The sequence below is a fragment of the Mastigoproctus giganteus genome, chromosome 6 (assembly GCF_048544385.1).
Source record: "Mastigoproctus giganteus isolate SK-2022 chromosome 6, ASM4854438v1, whole genome shotgun sequence".
Classification (NCBI taxonomy): Eukaryota; Metazoa; Arthropoda; class Arachnida; order Uropygi; family Thelyphonidae; genus Mastigoproctus; species Mastigoproctus giganteus.
Window position 1 is genome coordinate 90,199,715 of NC_143580.1, and position 25,442 is coordinate 90,225,156.

General features: G+C 39.1%; 1 protein-coding gene across 1 annotated transcript in view; it reads left to right on the forward strand.

Annotated features, from left to right (window-relative positions):
* LOC150084459 (cell adhesion molecule Dscam1-like) overlaps window positions 1–25,442 on the forward strand; it is a 643,445-nt gene that overhangs the window by 302,528 nt on the left and 315,475 nt on the right. The gene's annotated exons all lie outside the window — the stretch shown is intronic.

Sequence of the window (25,442 nt, forward strand, 5' to 3'; positions counted from 1 at the left end):
AAAACTGATTTCTTCAATCAATATCTCTCATGATTGGCGAGAGATCCTGCTGTATTATCGTTTGACGAATCTGTAGCAATTGATTTGCCACGATTTTGTGATTATAACTGCAAATCGCTTAGGTAGCACTACGTTTTGAGCACAAAATGGACGAAATAATGACAAGCGTCCGATTTTCAGGCCGAAATCTTGTTCAAGAAGTATTTTTCGTTCAGTATTTCAAAAATTCAAATTTAACTTCACAGCATATTCCAGAAAACTCGAATTCGCAATAAAATTGAATAAGTAATGCAGCAGATAAATTTATTAATTAAAAAAAAAAATAATTGGCGAATTGTAGGATAACAGTTACATATTGGAATTAAATTTAAAGTTATTTTAAGAGTGATAAGTTTTTAATACTTAATAAAATACTACTGCAATTAAATTTAAGATATTACACGTTTTTATTAATTAATTAGTTTTATTATCATTGAACTGCACGCATATTATGGTTTATCTACTCATAACGTATGTAACACAAACAATACTTACAATTTAAAATGGTCACACGTGCTATTATTAGTATTTAAACTTAATCACGCGCTTTTCAATTAGATTTTAACCAGCCTGTAAGGTTTATTTATAATTTTAATAAAAAAGCCAAAAATTCTCTTTCAACAAAAATAATCACAAAACTGGTGATAAAATGAACTTTCTGAATCAAGTTCTGCTTAATAAATATTAAAATTAAGAAAACAAATTTAAATTTCTTTGTCGGTAGTCGTATCGAAATTCTTAATTGAGTTTAAAACAAACTTGTAAAAACGAAATGTACGATGGAAGTACACTAAAAAAAAACTTAATGACAAGACCTCGGTAATTGTTTTAATAACTGTGACGAGAAACTGCCTCAAATGCAAATGAAAATTGTTTTTCTAACCCGTACACTATCGTAATGTCAGCAGCAGTAGTAGCGAAATGGATCACTGCCACTTCCCTGCATAAATAGAAAATGATTGATTGATGGTTGTATTTTTTACGTAACTGAAGCTTAACGCTAGCTGACTGTCAATTTTAGGAAAATGACAGCTTTATCTCCCGCAGCCGCCAAGCAAACGCGTAGAAGGAGGAAAAAGTGTCACTGAGTGAGCAGATTCGTAATGGAATGGCTTCTGAACGATAAGCTCTCCGAAGACCATCCGCATACAAGAGATAACCCTCTTCTTCATTCTTCTCTTCCAACCTTTTGGTCTCTCTTCCTGCAAGTGAAGTGTGTGCGCAAAAGGAACGCTATCTTTGTCTATAATTCTCATTGTCATTTGTCCGTAAGGTAAAGCTAAACTATAGTATGAATATTTAATTTCATTCACTTCATCGCTACATATTTCAGCATCAGTAGAAACAATATCGTTTATATGGTTCTATTCTAGCCCTTCTGCCCTCTAAATACCCTCGCGGGTAGCCAGGTGATATAATCACAGTCCTCCCCCATGCCGGGTGCAAATGCTGTGGTTCGAGTCACGTCAATGACACGAGGAATTTTATGGACTTTAAGCACAACGTGGCTGAGTTAGTCGGTCTCGGGTGAGGATTGCACGGTTTTATCTTCCGGAAACTCGGGTTTTTCATCCATAAAACAGACATATCGATCACAGAATACGCTTAATTTACAGACACAATATACTGACACCTCATAGCCTTAGTTGTTCTGGTGCTTATCACACACCACCAATCTCTCAACACAGGAATTATGATCGCTGTCTTCCACCGTGTGGAAAAGGTTTGGGTTCGAATCCTTCAAGATAGGTATTTAAAGCACCGATAATCCATGATCTCACAAAACTAGATATACTTTTTTTTTTTTTTTTTGCAGTAATCGGAATAAGTCAATCTAAACAGCTTTCTTGGTTAAAAGAAATTTAATAGCGATTAAAGAACAAATTAAAAAAAAAAAAAAAAACTTATGAAGCCTGTGCTCAAAGAGAAGCATCGTTTACTTCGGAACATTTTCGCCACAGTTAAGGAGATTGATGACTTTCTTACATGTGAATTCATCTCTAGTTTCGCGATCTGTCTTCCAGCCAATTCTTCACAATCACATGCGCTTAAGTGCGCTAATCGGACAGGAGCCAAATCTATGCCCGACACATGGCTGACAGGTTTAAAATTTTCCGTGCAGCGTAGCCATTTACAAAGCTTAAGTAATATGTTTAAAGATAAATTATCAATTAAATAAGAAATACAAGTGTAACAGAATTTGAGTTAATCTTTATTTTCTATGATATTATTTTAATTGTTTTGCTGATTGCTGGATATGTCTTGTTTGGGTCATATTCAGGTTGACCCAGCAATTACATTCGTGATGATTTTAACTACTCTGAAGAGATGAGAGGAATTAAAACTATGCTTTCGTCTTGTGCGCACGTTATCCATAAAAAAAACGAAAAAAAAACTTATATTTCATGACTTAGAACTGGAAGAAAAGTTTCAATTTCATTTTGAAAAAGAAGCCTTCCTCACAGCAGACGAGAGTTGTTTATTTGCGGAGCACCAAATAAACAATGAAAGAAAAAATCTCAATCCTTGAAAGTAAAGCACTGCAAAGAGTAGGTTGAGCGAAACTCTATACAAAGTTCATATTCATACCTTTTTTTGCCAGTATGTATGATACGAAGTCTCAATAGGAATCGATCCGTGACTATCTCTACTAAACAGGCATGCGATCAGTTTGTCATACTACGCGCTCTCGTGACATTCTATTGTATGTACAGTATGCATAATACAAACGCACAGAATAGGGTATCATGCAGCCTTCAGACAGAGTTGATCAGAGATTTGTTTTCTGGGCACGGCTGTTTTGTGAAAACTTGCTTGTAGTAGGAAACAACTGCACTTAGGATTTCTAGATTCTTTATTATTATTGATTATCTTTCTATACATTAAAATTTGCTTCTTAGTTATATTTATTCAGTCAATGAGAGAAGAGATGCGGGTAACGTGTAATACGTAATAAATACTAAAATACGTAACAAACTTGTTTTATTGTGCTAAAATAATGCACGAAATTCATAGCAGAGGAAGAGACAGTGGCGAAAGTTTCTGTAAGTATTTTATTTTACTTTATCAAAAGGAGCAAGCGCAGCCCCCTAGTTATATATTATTATACTTTATTATGGGATTCGTTATTATTAATTAATTATTATTATTATAGGATTTATAGCATTGTTTTGTAATAGGACAAAGCAGAAGTGCTCTTCTAGAGGTGATATGGAATTTGGATCATCAGAAAACAGAGAAATCGGTTTGTTAATTATCTGATTACCAGTTAACCTATTTTTTTTTCCAGAAAAGGTGCATTCTCTTGTTGACAATGTTCGAAATAATGTTATATGAAATCATTTTTTTTATATAGTGGACTGTACAGTTGAATCTCGGTATCCACAGATGATGGTAAATAAATTTTGCCCATCTGAATAAAGCTGAACGTGCTAAACATGCACATCCATTTACATTCTGTTATTAAAATATATAAAATAAATAAAAAAAAAAAAAAATATATATATATATATATATATATATATTTGTTAGAATTCTATTGTAGTTTGCGTAATAGCGCCGGTTCGCACTTTGTACCTGCAAGGACCACTCTGCTAAAGCAGTGATCAAAGTTATGTGCACAACCAAATGCGGTAGTTCAGCGCACAGAGATCTTTCACCAAAAGATCTCTGTCCATATCCATGTTTTTTTTTTTAACGAGGTATTTTCTTTAAACTTTAAAACAGTACATGAACCGTCATCGAATACAACAGACTTAAGATGATCCACAAAATTCATGGTGGGAAACCTGGAGCTCTTAGTGACTGTTTGGTTCTTTAGATAGGCTGATAGAGTGAGTAATGTTCCTTCCTTCTGAAAGTATAACTGGCTGAGCACAGACAACGGTAGTAGTTCCAGCACACATCATGCAGAAACTGGAGATATAATTTACCTGTATTCCAGATTTTGTATTATGTGCGTAGTCATCAATATGACCTAATCAATGTATCTCAGGTGCTTTAAAAAAAAAAAAAAAGACACATGACATTATCTGTATATCGCGAGAATTCTAAGAACTGTGTTTATATTGAAATCCACTGGGCGGTGTCAACTAACAGATGTCGGGGACCACTTTGATGCATTATCAAAGAATATATGTTAATTTTGAATTATCATTTAGGAAAAAGGGGCTTAAAAATTAATAGTGCTTAGTGTATTTGGCATTTTTACAATTCTTTCAAAGAATTCCAATACCAAAGTAAAGCAGTGTTTCCTTGTGTATACCCTTCTATGTTTTTGCTTTTATTTTAAATTTAAACCATTCAAAACGCTGAAATTGTTGATATCATCCTCATGTGATTCTGCGTAAAGTTTTACCTTGTGGGGAAATATCATGAAGTAATTAATATCACCTACAGATGTCTTTGAATGTCCGATTTCGCCTGCATCTATTTTTATCGATTGCTATTGATTTACTGTGATCTTGGAAAGTAATCAATATTGCTTCAGTGCCGACTGAAATTCTTGAGAGCCTTTCCTTTGTATAAAGATAGCGTGCATCATGTTTCTGGTTTCCCTGCATTTTGAAAACGTCGCCACATTAAAATTTTTGTACTCGTAACAGTCTACTGGGATAATGACGATGGAATTTTTCAACCGTCTGTCTTTGATTAGGGCCAGAATTACGCAAAATAACATTCTCTTTTACCTCAGGATTGAAGCTCTTTCATCCTAAGAACTGTATGCCATATTATTCTATCCCAACAAAATTGATTAAAGGTATATTTTCCTATGGGTATATTTATCCTAATGAATTGATTTATGTAAGTTTTTTTCATGGCGCATTATAGCCAAAGTAGCTTATGTCCCATCAAACCCCCATAACAACAACAACATTAAGTTTTCATTTCCATCTGATTTCCAGATTCATTGTAAATGAATCGTAACGAAAAGTAACCTTTATTTATGATTCATTTCTTAGAATTAGTAGATAAAATTCCTCGTATTAAAGAGTTCTTTCTGAATATATGAAATAAATCGAACTAACTTATTTTTAGACTTTGGAAATTGTTTCCATGTAAAAAATTGCCTCCTGTTCGGAATTTTCTTTTTAGTCGGTTCATTTATAGAATGCCAGAGCGCCCGCTCATACAGCGAGCGAGCGAGAGCAATATTTCTCAGGGTTATTTCGGTCATCATCCCAGAATGATTAAATGTCCCACATTGCTTGCATTCAACAGTTAAAATGCCCTTCCAGTATCTTTGGCGCCATCTGCGTCTGGACGATCGATTCAATCAAAAAGAGCGTCATTTATCATGGAAACATCTCTTCATCCTCTGAACTCGTCTCTAACTCTTTTCTTAAGAGTCATTTGCTTCCTGTTGCTTCACGAGCTGACTTTCAGTTTTTTTTTTCTTTTTCATCCTTATTCTTTCGCACTCTCACTAACGTCGTTCTCCTATCCTAAGTCATGAGACAACTGTGATCTATTAATCATTCTTTCTCTTCTCTGTTTCTTTTCTGTCTGGGTTTAAGATACGTCGATATTCCTTCGTATAAGAATTCCCCCTGCCTAAACGATTTTAACGATTTTCAAAGAATGTTAACTCATCACTTTATGCTTTCAACATAATGATTGTATATGGCAGTCTGTTGCTCAATAGAGATTATTAACCGTTGAATTTCTGAGTATTTATTGGAGATGCTTACAGTAAGCTAAATCTTTCCATATTATTTGAGTTTTGGATTTTTTTTTCTCTTCTGTAATAAAGCCAATTTTATCCATGGTAAAAACTTCATATCATTCTTATACTCCTTACGAGAAATATTATGTGATAATCTGTTGAAAATGCATGTTAGGTTTATCATAAGCAAACCGTTAGTTAATGAACTGCATTTTAAAATCAACATAAGAAAGTTTATTAAATAAGATCAAGTAATTATCCAAAGGATTACTGCTTCAAACGTTCCTCGATGCTTTCCGATTGAATCTGTGGTAGGAGTTTACATAACTGCTATTAATTAAACGATAATTGTTGTTAAACGAGAATATTTTTGTAAATAATAATTATAGTAAAATGGTAATGATGATTAAACCAATGATAATCATTAAATGACGACAATAATTGAGTTAAATTATTTAATCATAAATATTAGTCATATCCTCACGCGTTCCTCTAGTGGGTTTCATTATCACACAAGGGAGTCTGAAAATGACAACCTGCATGATGGCATTGGTCCAAAGCCATCTTTTTTATTTTATGATTATAGTTACATACATATCTAATGTAATTATGCATTTCAATTTAATATATTCAACAGAAAAGGATAATCAGCCACAGCGAAAAAATGTGATTGATATTTTGTAACGAATACCACTACTGGTATTAGTGAGGCCAAATAATGCAAGGAAGAGGATTTTTGCTGCATCAGCCGAGAGAAATAAAATAAAACAGAATAATGATACTATTCCCATTACCAGAAGATAATCATCAGACATTCATTTCATTTGGCTCAATCCATTCAGCACCTTATACATTTTATTAGATTTTCCATGTCCAGTTGTCAAGATTTGCATTCACTCACACACACGCGCTCATTTTAAGCTGTTTTTCATAACTACATTGCTTTGCATCCGTCACTAATCTGCTGGCTTTTTTTTTTTTTTTTTTTTTTGAACCAACTTAAGTTCATGCCATTAGGCGCTATTTCGAGGACTGAATACAATATTTCAAATGTAGTCTAACATCCAGGATCTCTCTGTTCTCCAAAGGCTTCGGGCCATATATAGATTCCCACCTAAAAGTTTGGAATCATGTTTTATTTTCCTTAATTTTCAAAGGTTTTATTAAAATAAGAACAACTGGTTTACCACTTGTTTTTAAAACATTTTCTGTTATACAGTGTATATAAAAATATCAAAAACTGAAATAATATTTAAGAAATATCTAGAATATTTCCAGAAGGGTGTAGAGATTTTTTTTATTTTTTTATTAATCATTGAAAATTTACAGCAAAAAATATTGAAATGATTAATATTAACAACTAAATTGATTTTTCATCAAAATGGCTTCTACGAGGTATTACGACTGCCTTACATAGATGAGGCATTCTGACGAATAATATTACAATAGTGTCTTGGCTAACATTATTACAAGTGGTCTTCAAAGTTTCCCATGAATTCTGCGAACAGTAATGCACTTTGAGCCAAAACACTTTGACCACTTACCAAATAGCGTGTTGGGCCGTCTTTTGCTGTGATAACCGCTTGCTCCCGTTATAGCATTGATTCCACGAGAGGTATCCTGGACCAGCTGGACAGAAGGGCGTCCCTGAGTTCGGCAACGGAACGAAAGAGCAGTGGAATGGCAAATGTTGTATTCCACCGTGTTCAATGGGATTGATGTCGGAGGAATTTAACGTCCAGGGGAGCACACGAAATGCCTTGACATGATCCTCGAATCACTTGACCACAATGCAGGCTATAGTGACATGAGGCGTTGTCTTGTTGAAAGAGTCCATTGTTATGTAGATACATGTTACCATATAGGACAAAGGTCTGAAAAAATGCCGAGATGGTGATGTAGGCATGTTTAGTATCATCTGTACGGCAGTTCCGAAACGCTGGTATAAGTCTGCCATGGTACGAGTTATTGTGACGATACAGAAGTCTGTAAAAGCCAGAATTTGTGGAATGCAACGTTTGTGCAGTGTGTTATTTAGATGTTTCTGGCCACTAGGAAAGCCTACCCAGTGCCCCTCTACACCACGAGGAGGTGGGTCACAACTAATCATGAACCGTGATGGAATCTACTAACTTATACACCCAGGCACCAGCAAGATCGCTCTTCTAGGAATAAAGAAATAGAGAATAAATAAAGGAATAAAGGCTAAAAAAAAGTGTATATGTATACCGTCAGGCGCTACCTGTGGTTTCCCACATCTGCGCCATATGTACGCTGTGAAGAAATACAGTACTACTGTAAATGCCAGAAAAAGTGAATAGTTTAAGATAATTTTGTTATTTACAAAGGGATCGGTGTTTGTTGGAAGGGTTCCAATATTTTTTTGGGTTCTGTTATGTCCTGGAATTTGGACGCAGGGCAGAAAAGGGCATAGTGTGCATAGCGTTGGTGGAAAGGCGCCTCCGGTGGTTTCCCACATCTGCGCCATATGAACTCTGTGGAGACAAACAGTATCACTGTGAAAGCCAGAATTTTTTTGTGTTGTAAATGAACTATTGTGCTGGTTTCTGTTGGGTGTCCTGGCGTTTGGCCGCAGGGCCCCTGATGGGATCCCACGTTGCCCGCATACACCACTAGGAGGTAGCCAGGCTGCTTATAATTCTCTGGCTAGTCTACTCCAGGTCGCCTGAGCTTCCTGGAAAGAGACAAAAAAAAAAAGAAAGATATAGAGTACAGGATGTACCGGAGAGGGTAAAGGAAAGGAGGTATAGATAGAGCGACGAAGGATGTAAGGGAAGGCATCCTCCGCAGGTTGGGTGGGAATTCTCCCACCTAAGTGGAATAAGAGGGTCCTCGAGAGGGTGGGAAGACAGTCACGTATCAAGAGAGACATGGATTAAACAATACAAGCGACCTGAGTGTCAAGTTCAGTAGCTAAAATTTTCACATTCTAGGTGAAGATGTTCAGTATATGAGAAAAGGGTTGATCAATGTGCATCAATTCCAGGACATTGCACCAGTGATCTTCGCCCATGATCTCCTCTGGTGAAGAGATCATTGGCGAAGGCAGAGAAAGCGTGGTACTGGTCGTCCTCATTGATCAGAAAATGTTCATTTCCTCGAGGCAAGGCATGTATTTTTGATATGAGCAACGTTCCCAGATCGTCGTAGAGCGGGCAAACATAAATAGGTGATCCCAGTCTTCGTTTTCACCACAAAGACAGCAAGGGTCATCAAAGATGTTCATAGAGGCCAGACCATGAATTTATGGATTCATGGTCTGTAATCAGGAAAGTGGTATATAACCCTGGGCTGTACCATGCTGGAGCTTTTGGGTAGATCTGGGCTATTTTAGGTAGGAATTTTTTAGTGATGGAACCTTTGAGGGTGGATCTGTTTTGTTAGGCGTTAAGAAGGTAGACTGCAAGGCGCTTTTTTCTTCTTTGATGGTGTTTGCTGGGTTTGTAGTAAAATCCAGAATGGTGGTAGGGAGTCCCTTTGCGAGCCGGTAGTGCACGCCTTTGCGAATTATCTGTAGGTCCAGAGGGAGAACTCCTGCAAAAAAAGCATTTCATTTTTTTACAGACTCAAATATTATGTACAATCTCAAGAAACATATACAATAATTTATTTATATACAGTGTTATGTACATTTTCATTCTCATATATAATTATCCTGTCATATATTATCTTTTGTTCAGAATACAGTTGAGGAAACACAGTACAAAACACATGTGTGTGTCATGTTATCAAGGGTGGCCCCAAGGCATAGCCCATCTCCACCTAGTGGATCTGTATTGAATGTAGGACCTCTGCAAAGGAGCAGCCAACACGTGGGCAGCTGGTGCCTTTCCCCAGGCACGAGTAGCCGGGCCTGGTTTTTTTTTTTTTATCCTCCTACATGCCAAGTGCACAAAATTCCGCACCCACTGGAGGTAGTGCAATACCAGTGGGTGCCAGCTATCCTGCTCCAGGGTGCCGAGGCCTGAGAGCCCCCTCCAAAAAAACAAAAAAAAAAACAACCAAGGCTGGAGCTCCAAAAACCCATTGAAGTCACACAGCCAAGACAAACATTTTTAAAGAACCCTGCAGTTTTCAATAGCATTATTTATCAGTTACCCTATTAAGTTTAGCATTAACGGGGAAATAAACTGTTAACATTGATTGCACTATTTACATTCTAGCGAGGTTTACCACTCTCTCTGATCAGTTCTAACAACAGAATTTGAAAATTATTTACAGTCGTTTTACAGCAACGTTAGTTGTTACTTACCAATAGTTACATGTATTTATGTTTTATACAATTGTAAAGACTGTCTAGTAGCCTAACTGTTCAGGAAATATATAGTCTGATTTAATTTCTTCCCTAGTAGAATCTGAGCTTGTAGAGTAGGGCTATAGAAGTTCCTAAGGAACTTCTAGCAAAAAAAGGGCATGTGGACATGTGTTTTTGTAAAGGGCGGCTCCTAGAACATGAATTCATCTTCGCCTCGTATCTCTGTGAAGAACAGTATCACTACAAATGGGCCAGATGTGTGTGACGTCGTTTGTGTGTATTATGTGTGTGTTCTGTTCTGGCCTCTTGGCTACCCAGAAGCATCAGTCACCTGGACATAGTGTGCATAGTATTAGGGTCAGGCGCCACCTGTGGTTTCCCACATCTGCGCCATATGTTCGCTGTGAAGGAATACAGTACTACTGTAAATGCCAGAAAAGTGTTGTGTTTTGTATATGACATATTGCGTTAGGTTCTGTTGTGTGTCCTGGAATTTGGCCGCAGGGCCCCTAGTGGGACTCCACGTTGCCCGCACACACCACTAGGAGGTAGCCAGTCTGCCCATTATTCTTTGGCTTGTCTCCGCCAGGGTCGCCAGAGCTTCCTGGACGAAGACAAAAAAAAAAAAAAGGTAGAGTCAGGGAAGTACAGAGTGTACGCAAGAAAGGAGGGTATAGCTAGAAATATGGAGGATGTAGGCGAAGGTATCCTCCAGGTTATCAATGGAGCAATAAGCGCCATCAGTTGGAAGGGGAACTCGGGAAGGATGATAAATAAGACAGCAAGAGAGCCGTGTGCAAGTTGCCACTGAGGAATGAGTTGATCCTATCCAGGTTAAGATCGGTTGGCCAGTTAGGTTAGGATCAGATGTTTGGGTTGTTCCTATTTTGTGTTGGCAATAGGGTGCTCCGTCTTGTGAAGAGGGCTTGTGCAAACTTGGTAAACTCATAGTAGTAGTTTTCTTCTGTGATGAATAAGTGTTCATTTCCTTGAGGGTTATCTTGTATACGAGTAAACAGGATGCTGCGGAGGTCCTCATAGTGTTGACAGGTATATACTAGATGATTCCAGTCTTCTACTTCACCACATGCACAGTAGGGGTTGTCAATGATTCCCATGGATGTTAATTTATGGTTTATTGATCCGTGTCCAGTAATGAGGTAGGTGGTATAAAGACCAGGAGAAAACCAAGTTGGAGATTTAGGAAATACGACATTCACATACGGTATAAATTTCTTGGTGATTGGGCCCTTGTCGGTAGCAGTCCATCTGTCCTGCCAGGTCTGAAGTAGTAGGATGGCAATTTTTTTCTTTTCCTGCCTGAGAAAAAAATTGCCATCCTACTACTTCAGACCTGGCAGGACATATGGACAAAGTTCAAAGTGTATTTGTAAGTTAATGGCGGCTTCCAGGGTGTCCCCTATATCCGCCGTTTGTTAGGCTTTTTCGCCAATTGCCGGCTGAAAAAAAAAAAAAAAAAAAGTCGGTTCAAATTTGAATTTTGGGAAAAAAAAAAAAAAAAAAATTTTAATTTTTGAATTTTGAAGGAAAAAAAAAAAAAAAGAAAAATTTTGCATCTAATGGACAGATGGACAAGTATTTATGTAAGTTACATGCGGGAACCAGGGTGTCCCCTATACTCCGCGAGTTGTAAGGCAAAGCGCCAAAAGCCGGCAGGAAAAAAAAAAAAAAAAAAAAAAAGAGAAGAAAGAAGGGGATAGATAATTTAAAAGTTTGTAAACTAGTGCAGTGTAATATGTTGTTCGCGTTGTATGTATTGCCGGCACCTGGCATTTAGCAGCAGGGGGCCAAGAAAAGAGTTATCTTAACCCGCCGCTCCCGTCCCTAACCACGAGGAGGTAGCCAGGAACTACTATCAATAGAAGGTAAGGGGAATTTGAATGAAATTCCCAAAGACTACAGTGGAAAGAAGGATATACAGTAAAAAGAATATTAGCAACAAAGCAATAAATTTGGATTATTTACAAGGACAAAGCACTGTTACGCGAAAAACAGCTAATGCCTATGGTAGATGGGAGAGCAGACAAACTGGACTCCCACCCACCACACGGCAGAAGCAAGAAACATCAATCAAGAGAAGAGAAAGCGGTAAGGTAATTATACTACAAGGCTAGGTAATAAAGACAAGCTCTACAACAAAATATAGCTCCCCGAGCAAAGTCTGCTGCAAATTCGCAATAGAAAACACGTCAATGTTGGCAGGGCCCCCACCACCAAAATAATACTAAGAAAGACAAAAACAACAAAGCCCATGACATGTGGGAAGTCGACACTTGCAACCCCCACACATCATAAGCCAAGGAAAATTTACACCAAATAAATATACCAACAAAAAACAAGGTAATCCTAGCAATACGTTAAACAAAAGAAAGTTACACCAAATATATATACTGGTGAGACTAGATAAGCCGAGGTATTACATTTACAGTAAGAGTAAGCATAACATAGGTATACCCAAACAACACGTCCTGAAATATTTCAGACGAAGAGCAATAACAAGCAAGTATCTCAAAGAACATAAGTGATAACATTACAGTAGAGTAAATTCTCATTAAATTTAAATGAAGAACCTATAAGTACAATTATATCTAATCAATAAGTGCTCCTAGCACCGTAAGAGGTCAGCAAAGAGCTTAACCAAACAATAAGATATCATACACTTCTAAAATTCTAAAGAAATACTTAAATAGGGATTAAGTGTGAACATATATACAAGTGTAGAAGAACGCTATGCGTAGGCAGTCCTAGACCGCACAGCGTCAAGAGCTAACTGATAAACAGGACAACTTGTGTCCTTAAAGGAGTGATCGTGAGTCCAGTTCCGAAATTTACAATTGGAACAGGAACGTGGAGAATTCAGGAGATTGCAGGAGGAAATCTGATGTCCCGCAGAGCCACAGTGGCCGCATCTGGGTAATTTTTGCCTACAAAAGCGAGCTGAGTGTCCATATTGAAGACAGTTAGTACAACGAGTAGTGATAACGAAGTCCTTTACGGTATGCGCACACCATTCGATAAAAATGCGATTGCGCATACCCATGAAAAGACGACGCAAACGAGGAGAAGTTTCAAAAACCCAATGCAAATTCTTCGGGTTCTTTGCCTTGATTGAAAATCTGTACGTGAATTCCTGTGTAAAGTCTTCAAAAGAAAGAAAGTCAGAATTAAAATTCCTCCCGTAGATATCAGCAAGAAGCACGGAATTATCCGTGTTCCGAGGAATATCGTAGAGGATCATGGTCGGATTTAACTTTTTGGGAATATCACATTTAAGAGAAAGTTCCTGTAATATGGAACAGTGTCTGATGGAGTCGCGGTCATGGGCAGAAGCAGTCTCGATGACAAGCCCAACTTCTCGGGTAGGCCGAATGGAAATGAACCTAACATGACCGGAGACACTCTTTAATTTATCTTTGACAGCGGAACAAATAGCAGCACTAGATGTTAAGGTGCAGTTGACGTCCGGTTTCACTAAAAGGATAAACTTTTCAGCTAGGAGAGGAGGAACAGTAGAAGGCAACAATGAAGAAGGCTGGAGCACTTGGGGAATCACGGGTGGAACGGGGTCAGGAAGCTGATCCGCTGTAACACTTACTTCTGATAATTTCGCTAAAAATGTGTCTTGTGTCTGTTGAAGAACTTTGAGCTGAGAATCTTGAGATTCGATAGAAGCAGTTACTTTCTCAAACCTATTAATAAGTTCTTCCTGTGGCAGGGGAAGTACGGGATCAGGAAGCTGATTTATTTTAACAAGAACATCTGTTAGTTGTTCGGAGAAATCATTTAGTTTTAGTTGAATGGCTCTAAGCTGGGTATCCTGAGAATCGATAGAAGCAGAAACATTTTCAAATCTATCAAGAAACTCTGCCTGAATACGGGTTTTTGTTGACAGTTCTTCCAAAAGAAGATCCTTAGACTGAAGCAAGTCAGATAAGTACTGATTTTTCTGTGAAAGTTCCCCCGAGGAAGCCAGAGAAGCCTCCAGGGAAGAAATAGTGCGCTCCAAACAAGAAATTTGTTCGTTCCGTTGCTGAATTACTAAGTCACGGTCCGCAAGTTCCGAAGAAACCTGGTCCAACCTTAAAGACACCTCCGCCAAAGACCGAGTAGAAGATTCCAAACGTTTAATTTCTTCATCCTTTTGAACTAGATCCTGCTCTCTAAGAGCTAAGTCTGCAGTAATTAGAGGAATTTGAACTATAGCAGTATCCATATACTGCTTTAAAGTGTCATAACTAACTTCAACCTTTTTGAGACCGTTCCGTAGAAGATCAACGTGCCTAGAAGCATGGTTATAATGGGTATTCAAAGTGAGAAACAAAGTCTCAACACGTTCGAACACCTGCGTAACCATGAGCACATCCTCCCGGGACAAACGACGTCTAGATTCAAGATACTCACAAGAATCTCTACACGTTTTAAATTCATCAAACAACTTAACCAATCTGGGGAAGTCACTAGGCTTCCCGTGGCACTGATCACAAGAAGATTCCTGAACAACAATAGAGTCAGGAGTCACAAAAGGGGGGACAGAACCCCTCGAGAGAGCTTGAAACAGTTCTGAAGGAGATAAGATGTCAAGTGAAGCAGAATAGTCAGCCATATTGAAAAGCCAAAGCGAAAAACAAAAACTGAAAATTTTTAAAAGTCTCCACCAGAGGGCGCCACCTGTGCCACCAGAAAGAGAAAGAGATGAATAGCCTAGAAATCAAATTTGGAAGAAATCGGACCAATAGAAAAGAAGTTATAAGAGTTTGAAATACCTGTGAAAATATAGCAAATTTACCTGGATGAAAACCTGGTTTTTTAGAAAACCCTCTAACGCAAAAACTATTGGGAGAAATGAGCTGAAATTTTGATATGGTAAAGAAAAGTATGTCTAGTTTAATGGGCAGACCCTTGCCAAAAGTTTCGGTGCAATTAAAAGAAGTTATAAGCGAACTTAGAAACTTACCACCAGGGGGAGCTGAAAACCCCTTGGCAGGAAAGAGGAAGAAAAAATAAGACCAAAGAACCTAAGATCAGAACTCTAGGACCCATACAAGCTGAGTAATTTAGAAAAGAAATTTGTAGCCCAAAGTAGCCCAAAAACCACTATGAGCACCCCCAAAGAAAACCAATAACCTAAATATAGTATATACAAGCCAAAAACAAACACCCAAGCAAGATATAAATAAGAAATACCTCAGAGTAACAAATTATACAAAGAGGGTTCCCAATACTTTTGTAGAGAGATACATATTTATGACAACATGGCCGAAAAGCAGGAAAGACGTCATGGTAATTAAATCTTATAACGCTAGAACAAAATGTCAGCCTCTACTAGAGGCAGCCATTACTAACCAAAAACCTAAGCAGTATGGGAAAAGCAACAGTCACCAGCCCTTGGAAAAACATATGTAACCCCACTAAAACTACGCAGTAATGCTAAGATCAATTCCCGCCAAAAAAGTAAAAGACCAATTTGATTGGCTCCCACGTTGGGGAAGACAATATGGCTACCAAAATAAAGCAAATTACAACAATTTCAAAGTCTGTAAGGCAGAGGCCAATTTATTCATATTTTTTCAATGACTGGGTATGAGCACTAGACAAATATATAGTTGAAAACCCCTTGCTCCAAACAGTCACCCGGTGTTGCCAAAAGATGTTTGAAAGTCCTGGACACTCTAAAATTAGAGGTCAAAGACGCCAGAAGAAAATAAAACAAACAGTGAAGGAATCAATGTTAAGTGGCAGCCATGTTTGCATTATAATGTAGGCTTAAGAACGCTAAAAATCTCGGAAATTTGAAATAAATAGCACAGCGCTATTCCTTCACTATTTGACCTGAAAAATATGTCACACAACTCACCACACATTACTCTTTAGGGGACACACCAACATACTTGGGGGGAAGACCTGAAACACAGTTTAAAAATAGTAAAATCCAAGAGACTAAGAATTGGCATCCACACAAGACAGAGTCATCCACTGTAGTTTTTCGGACAGATGGACAGATGATTCTGGGTACTCGTCCACACCAGAGCAAAAAAAGGGCAGCTGGTGGAACTCCCCTTTCCCTCACACACCACTTGGAGATAGCCAGGCTGCCCATTAATTTCTGCCTTATCTTAGCAAGGGTCGCCAGAGCTTCGTGGATGGAGACAAAGAAAAAAAACCGTTATGGTAGAGTGTGGAGTTTAGAGTCGAGAGAGGGATGGTGGAAAGACAAATTTGGGACGAGAGGGAAGGCTTTCCCAAGAAAGAGCAATGGAGGCATGTTCCACCAAACGAAAAGGGAAATAGGATAGGGGAAAAAAAGTAGCGGTGCAAGGGTGCACAACTGCAATCGCCTTTTGGCGCATTTTTCTTCAGAATGAATTTCTTCAGAAAGAAATTTTCTTCATGGGATCCCGTAGTAGTGGGTTCATGACCAACGGAGCTTTGGTTTCGATAGCAATATTTGATCCAAATTTAGGAGTCAGGTCTGGAAGAATGATTCCGGTAACAGTCCAGTTTTGGGAGTCAGGTCCGATAGTCGCATTTAAGGCAAATAACTAGGTCTTTTAGGATTGGTTTTCTTGTCTTCAAGTTTGGGTTTAGGTCTAGATCTGATGTTCGCCCCAGTATTGGATTGTCAGAGTCAGTAGCGATTTCTGTTTGGTAGTAAGGTTCGTCGCTCTATAAAGAGATCTTGGGCGAAGGAGGCAAATCCCTTGTAGTCTTCATTCTCGAGTAGTTTGTGCTCACAGTTCTTGGGGAGATATTGTATTTTTGTTATGAAATTACAACCAAGTTCTTCGTAAATTTCGCAATCGTAGTCCTGGGAACCACAGTGGCAGAGTGGGTTTTCGGTCAGTCCGGTCTACTCAAAGTGGGTTTTCGGTCTACTCAGAGAGCGTGTGCTACGTTATTAGCGAACAATGTAAAAGATCACCCATAATAATATTTTCGAAGACCTCTAGAGACAGACTCGATTTCCGGGAATCAGACGGGTCAATCATCGACATAAGGCAGTTTTATAGAGTTGGGAAAGAATTCAAGGCGCCACACGTAAGGGACGAGGTTCTAGACGAGTGGGCCTAAACAGAAACTTGTAGACAGCCACGAGAGATAGTGCGAGTGATAGTTTTGGCTACAGAGAACAATAACAACAGTACGATTGTGAAAATAACTTTGAATAAGATTATCCAGGGGTAGAGGACAGCCTACAAGTTACAGTCGTGCGAATAAACTTGACTACCAGAGCAGTGCATAGTGCTAGTTTCAGGTACCACCACCTGTGGTTCCCCACATCTGCGGCATATGTACGCTGTGCAGAAATACAGTACTACTGTAAATTCCAGAAAAAAATGTTGAATGTGTAGTTCGTAGTCAGGGACTTGAATTGGGTTCTGTTGTGTGTCCTGGCATTTTGCCGTAGGTCCCCTGGTGGGACCCCTCGTTGCCCGCACACATATCGCTAGGAGGTAGCCAGGCTGCCTATTATATATAAAAATGCCGCCACTTGGCTGGTTGACTCTTGGACGATTACACTGCGCCAAGTTATGGCACGTTGTAAATCTATGTCAGTATGAGATGTCTGGGTCTTGGAGGGGTCTTGGTTGGTCTCAACCATTCAGGTCTTCGTCAGGTGGATGTTGTGGTTTTTCCAGTGGTAGAAATTTTCTTGTAAAGAGCTCCTGGCAGTATTGCGAGAAGGTCTTATATTCGGTCCAACAAGTAGTGCTCATGGTCCTTTGGAGTGCGGTTAAAGCAGGTAATTAGGGTGCAGCGAAGGTCCTCGTACAAGTGGCATTCGTATATTAGGTGACTCCAACCCTCCACATACCCCCAGTCGCAGAGGGGTCATGAATTATTCCCGGATTTGAGGGCTTGGCTCTGATGGATTCTTGTCCTGTAAGCATGAACTGTCCTGAACGTTGCATGCAGGCCGGGGGGGAACCATGAGGGATATTTGGGATATATCTTGGTGATTTATGGGATAAATTTCCTAGTGATGTCTTCTTTAGTGCAGTTAGCCCATCTCCAGAACATCACGTTCCAACTTCCGTCCACCTCCACTTTCAGCCAGTAGTGGTCTACCCGTCCGGCACGCTAGCTGGTTTGAACCAGCTAACCACCCGACTCTTCGGATAATTCCTGCCACACCTGCACTGCGGCGACCCTTGAGCAGCCGACAATGCTAGCGGTTGTTCAGATTCTTGCCCCTGCCTTCCTATTCAGTCAGATCGCTATATATGCTGCGCTGGTCATTGATGGCACTCCTTGGTGCCGTAGGATGCGTCCATTCATGGGTACAGGGGTAATCATAATGTACACCTGAATGAGCATTTTGCATCCATGACGGAAAACATTTTCAGAAAATTTCATGAATGTTAAGAAGAAATGATATCAAGATTAAGACAAATGACTGTATTCGTAATTTTGCAGACAGAGATGGTCACGACTTTCGTTATATTTGTGACTAAACTTCTTACTATTATTAGTACAAACCATTCGGTGTAGAGTGAGAGAGCCGATTAAATAAAATTCTAGATTCTCATCTAGAATTTCTGTATTGTGTATTCATTGAGTATACGTGCAATTATGACCGCAATTCTATAAATTATTGCTTTTAAAATGTACATTTGTTTTTAAAATCAGAGCTAGGCCGCCATAGCCTAGTGGTCAGACGCGCAGGTGCATAAGTTCAGGTGCCTTGAGTGATGGGGATTTAAGCCCATGACTGCTGAATACGGTGCTGTTTCTTGTATTCTCTCTATCTTGTGAACTACTCTAACCGTTTGGTTGTCCCCGAGTATGATTATTTTTTTTACATGAAACACCTACAGATTTTAATTAAGAGAGGACGTGATTGGTCAGCCCTGAGAGAAATACCGGAGAGCCAGAAATTAAATGGGATAATTCGTTTCCGAATCGGAAAGCGCATACACAAAGCATAAGAACACTTATGACAGACACCTACACTTCAAGTTCATAGCAACGTGCTTCCGGGTGGAATGGATTACGCATATGCTGCTCTTTAGAATAAGCTCATTACGGCTTTAGAACTAGTCGAGTGAACGACGATGTCCGTCTAATTACTATTTAGTTCAGTCATGCGAATTCATTTTCAAAGGGTGCTGAGAACTGTCGTGATTACTTGCCTTGGCAACAAATTGACAAGGGAGGAATTACCAGAAAGTAATAAACATCGATTCTCTAACAAGTAAATCAATGTGCATCGCTTATAAGTAAAATTGATATCGGCATTTAAAAGTTTCAATCGCGGATTATCAACCAAATTTTTTCCAAAGTATTTAATATGCTATCCGCGCATCATGCTAAACACACGGTTCACGAACGTATATTCTACTATTCTGTATTCGATGGTATTATCATTGATCCCTTTGCATGCAGGAATGTAACAGACAGCTGGTGATAAATGAGATTTGCTGTTGTTCCAATTTCATACCCCGAACACGTATTTCTTGAAGCACATTTCCGGATTGGTTTGCAAAACTCATCTTTCGACTTCATCCAATTCCAGTTTCATGGGACCCGTTTCTCGAAAGCAGATACCGAGAATTTGCATTGCACGTGGAATACCGATTAATCCCTCATATCGAAGCCCAGGAATATCTCCGATCTGGAAGGCCTCTTTTTTTTTGCCTTCATTGCTAGCATTTGGTGGGAAGCAAGAAATTCTGCTAAGCGAACGAAAGCAGGAAGGAACGCAAAAACCATCGCATTTGAAATCTGAACGTCTTAGCTATGAACTTCGTTTCCTTCTGAGGAATACAAAGTTTATCCTTCTGTTTTTTTCCTGTATACTTTCGTCCATTAGAATATTATGGATAGCTTTATACGATATTGTCATGTAACAGATATACAGCAGCGCGAAAAAGGGAAAAGTGCTGTGCTGATTTTTTTTGAGCATAACGCTAACTTTTTGTACCCATTCCATTCTTAAGTTTCCTTTCGTTTGGTTAATTAAATTAATATATGCTTAGCTTGCCTATCGATTCTTACCTTAGGATTCTGTCCAGAAGAAATTTAACAATATGTAATTTTTTGATTGTGATATTCATGATTTTATTAATTCTATGAAGTTTAAACTGTATAGAATAATCAATTTTTTAACCAAACCTGATTATAATTATAAACACTTTTTTAAAAGAAAGTAAACATTGCATGAAATATTTAATTCATGCAATCCAGATTTGACTCGCTCTTGCCAAACAAACTTAACAAGCTTCAGCCCTGTTTTAGCAACGCCATCAGTTTTCAATTATGATAATTAAGAGCAGTTAATCTCAATTTAACGTAAGCTAAATCTTAACTCTGTCAGAAAAGTATCTAATTGACGTGTCTTTCGTTCAAACTAAAAAAAATATATATTTCAACATAATTTTATTTTATTAATCTTAAGTGTTCGTTTAGTATTTTGCTTTCTTTCTTGGTCTCTCACTTGCCTGCTAATTTTCTTGCTAATCTTCTTTCCATTCCAAGTATTTGTGGGATTTGACATTATTTTTCTATCGATGACTAATTAGTGAGAAACATTATTAAAGTGTTAATGTCAAACATTTCATTAAAGTCACTGTTAAGAAACTTCCTTTGAAATGTTTTTCTTATTTTCGATAATTCCCACTTTAAGAAAAGGCTAATTTTTTTAATTCTCATAATTATCTTAATTTCATTTTACGAAAATAATTTTGTAAGTGCCCATCGTAATAAAATTTTCAGTACTCTCTCCGTGGTGTAGGGATTTCAAGGCGAAGTATCGCATGACCTGCCTGTAGTTCTGTGTACTAAAACTAGTGTAAGATTTGTTATGTAGCTTATAGGCGAACACCAAGATAAAACAATGAAAACTCAGGTTCTCAGAAATTATTAATATCATTTTATTTTCACATCAGTGGGCACTCGTGGAACAGGCTGGTTCGGCTAAAAGGATGTACATTATGCAAATTCCAGTTGATTACATTTATTGGAATTGCAAGAGATCAACACAGACTGTAAATACACAACAAAATAAAAATCAACAAATAAAAAAATTAAATAAATAAATAAACAATCAAAACCACGTTTGAACGTCCTAGCTGGAGTTCAAACAGTACTATCTGATTTTCATTGGAGACTGCCTCAGCTTTTGATGGATGATCGGATGTGACCAGCATCTTAAGAATATTAGCGTATGAAATGAAGTTTGGGTGGTTCGGAAGGAAGGGCTCTAGTTTGCAGGTGTCTAGTGCTGCGGCAAAAAAAAAAAAAAAAAAAAAAAACATGAAAGGAACCCCCTTGTGGGATGCGGACAGACGTCGTGGTGGTCCTCTCCAATCTATGGCAATATTTAATAAAGATTTTCCTATTGATGAGGAGTTGATGGAGGATAGCAAGAAGATTACCTTCAATTCTGAAATAATTCTTCAAAATTTTAACTGTCTCTGTTGTGCTGAGTTTATTAAAAGCTGCTTGTATGTCTAGGGATAAGATTTAATGTTGTTTCTTAGAGTTAACGGCTTTTTGGATTGCCCAGCTAGTTATTAATAGATTTTAAAGCGTAGACCTCCTAGGAATAACAGTAAGAATTGCTGTGGACGCCCATTGTAGCAGTGATCGACTAAGATGGACTGTATCCTTTTTTTTTTAAACACTTTTAGTAATCCACAGGAAATAGATAGCTCTGTAGCCTCTGGAATCTTTTGGTTTATTAGTTTTTGGAACTGGTAAAGCATGGTAGACATTCCAAATTTTCGGTGTTATACCAGTCTCGACGATACGCTTGAAGATGTGATGTAACAGGTCAATCACATAGAAACTGCATATTTTGAGAATAAAGAGGAGAAATCCGTCGGGACCAACTGCAGATTTATTGGAAAGGCTTACATAATCATTTCCCTTGAGATTTTAACATGCGCAAGCTCGCTCCTGGCCGTATCTGTGATCGCCGCTACAAGGAAGGGCGGATGTTTTTCCTGGTCAGGGTGGAAGGTTGACTGTGTCCACAGTTTTATTGTTTCTTCCTCCATTTCCACCTGACGGCCACATGTGTGGAAACGATACGCTTGGAATGCCTGTCTTCTCTGGATATATTTACGATGTGCCTTCTTCCACGCTCTTTGTTTGTTGTAAGCAATGTGATTTAGCATGGAGCCAGTATTTCTACAGGTTCTGTAGGCTTTTTGCTTTAGAATAAAAATCTGTTTGGTTTCGAAGTTAAACCACCACTTGGTGTTTGAGGAAATTTTAATTGTCTTCGACGCAACAATGAGAGAAATGTCTCAATTCATTAGAAATAGCATTAATTGCCACTTCCACTGGCTTGAAGCAGAGATTATTCTATTTAAATGATTTAAGTTCAGTGAGGATAACATTTGGCCTGAGCAGGTCGGTTGAAAAAGTGGTTACTGTATACACTAGGTCCGCGGATTTCAACCCAGCGACTAAGGTTGCAGGTGCCTGTGCAATTTCAAACGGGCGCCTCCGTATCCAGGTGGGCAGGAGCAGCAGGGCGTAGCACACGCTTCTTAATTAGACCGCGGTTAGAGCCCGCGGTCACCAAATACGGAGCATTCGGAAAAGTCAGTGAATGACCACCGCATATCCCCGGAACAATATGACCTTATTACTAATGTTGCTAATGCTCCTGAAAACCAAATAACAACAATTTCAAACACTACTGGGAGATGGTCCGAAGCGAATTTAGAGTTATAGAGAATGATTTATATTTGTTCCAAATTGTGGTATACGCTGTCCAGGACGTGATTTCCTCTGGTTGATGGTGTATTCAGTGGGATGATCCCCCAGGTTCGCATGGTATCTTTCATGTCTTGCCTTGCATCCTTGTACCTTGGCAGAGGCAGGTTGAATTCCCCTAAATGGTTGTTTGATATCGGGGCATAGATGAGCAGACATCTCTGGGGTGTGTCCTGGTGGGAGATACACAAGGCAGATTTGGATCCTTTTTTCATTTTTGCTGAAAATTGCAGCGATTGCTTCATAGTTTGATATTTTACTGCTGTGGACATGTATCTGCCTGAAAGAGGTTTTGTAGAGGTGGCAACGCCACCTTCTACAAACGCCGCCTCTTATCCTTGCAATATATTAATAATGAGTGGACGAGAGGAGCAATCCAAGTTGTTTTCCCTCATCAACCCATACTTCCGAGATGCAAATGAAATCAATGTCTTCCTGGAGGAAGAGGGATTGCAAAGTGTGTAGCTTGTTAGCAAGGCTCCTAACATTTTGTAGAAAAAATGTTACTGTCATTTCGGTTACATCCATTTGCCTCTTATCAAATGAGTGCTATTGGTGTACAGTAGGAGCCTTGTGGTTGGTATCTTTTTTTTTTTTTTGTTTGTTTGTTTGTTTCGATGAATGGCTTAATGAAGGCGCCTGTCGGCCATGCTGGGTTGAGCACCTCGTGTAGATGTGCCCGAGGGAAAACAGAACAAACGAGAAATATGATGGATATTTTGTTTTGATGGCTCTAACATCTACCTTTACGCCAAGATCTGTGCTGGAAGCTTTTGATAGCAGGGGCCTGGGTAGTAGGCGCCAGCCTAGTGATGAACAACTTTGCACGGGAAGTCACTGCTGTGATGTAAGTTTGGCAAACTTGCCTGAGCCAGAGAGTTTCCACAGGTGTTTCCGTCCGTTGAGTATGCTTACTGGTTGAATTAAGAGCATTTGTTCTGTCTGGATTAGTCATGGTCCATCTGATAAACTTGTCAGCATTTGTGCTAGCAACTGCTGTCTTAAAGACTTATGCATAAGATCTGGTGGGTCACTTGGCATCAACCTGGAGTTCATGTACTGTTTGCTTGGCAGGGGAGGAGAGGGCTGAGTTAGGTTCTTTGCAGTAACAGCGGAAGACTTGTCCAGGTTCTGTCGAAGAGGTAGTTGTTAAAGGGGAGCTGAGAAATTGGTCTCCCTGTGAATGCGTGTTGCGGGAGGGGAGACAGGTGCTTGTTTGGGTGGCATCTGGTCACTGTGGTTTTGCTGGTTCTCTATAGGTTGGTTGGTGGGGTTCGTTGGACCTGCTCTGTTGTCACGTTGTCCGGCGTGCGTTTCCACCTGTGCGATTCTCTCCGCATCAGCTTTGTATTTGTATAACTTAAGTTCTTGTGAAGATAGGATGCTCGTAATGACGGAGGCATCATCCAGTTTGGAGAGCTCTGTTAGGTTAACGAGGTCCATGACTAGGAATGTCAGATACTTAATTTGTTTTCTGAGCAGAAGTAGCTCCTATTTAATTTCCGTGTTCTGAATTTGAGTTGATAATTATCGCTCAGAAATTTTGCCAGATTTTTTTCATCGGTTTCACCATATCTTCAAGACTGTGCCCTTGAGGACACCTACTAAAGTTGTGAGAAGGAGGATCCTGGTAGGTAATTTCCTGTGTGGGATGAACGGTTCATTTGATTTATGCTAGAGGGAGGGCGGTTGGGACAGTTTGCTGCTCTTCCCTAACATCAGGAGTTTCGAGGTAGCATGGCTGACTAGCTGGCATCATTCCCGTTCCTTGTTCTGTAGAGAGAAGCTGAGGTTCGCCCATAGTCTCTTTAACGTGATCCTTGATTGGAATCTATATCATCCTGTTCGCTGGGAATGCCCGGTTGGGTGGGGGAGTTTCTTTCCGATGCTTCGTTAGTATGAAATTGTGTAGGGCTGTTCTTCTTAGACCGTCCAGGTGTCTGAGTGACAGCTAAACTGAGTTGGCAGACTATTTTCGAAATCACAAGCTCTCCGAGTGTTTTCTCCCATATCGGATCGTCAGTTTTTCTGAACTGATCGTTCGGCGGAATTTATGACCTCATTGTTGCTGGTTAGCACCTCACACGAAATTTCATTCTCACTGACAGCTGCTTGGTCCTCTGAGTTGCATAAGGTAGCAGGCCGGACACTACTGCTTTCTTCGTTGGCTCTTGACAGGGACTTCGACTTGTCTGTATTCGTAGAATTATTAGGTTCAGTTACCTTTTCTCTTCAATTTCGACCATTTTATTTAATGGTACTTTCTGTTTTGCAATCTTGGCATAGGTAGGACTTTCGCTTCGCATTTGTCAATTTCGAAAGATTATTCGCACAGCACGCCCCAAAGCTAAGTTAGCAGCTTATACATTGCACAGTAAGCGACGTAAGCTTTTGACATTGGCTGCAAGTGCACATACCCGGGGCATGCCTTATGCATGGCTATTGCACATACATCATTTCTGCTACCCAGGTAGTATGAATGAATCGCTTAATTATCTCATTATCATTAAATTTTAGCAAAAGAAATAACCTTTTGCTAAAATCTAATGAGTTTACAGACAGCACTCAGTTTTAGCTATAAACTATACTGTTATGATCTCATTGTGAATTAACCTTCACAAGTGGCCCAGGTATCGCACTGCTTCGAATAAGTAACGCTTCACCAGTGCAGAAGACTCCACTAGTGAAGCGTTACTTAATCTCGGCGGATACCAC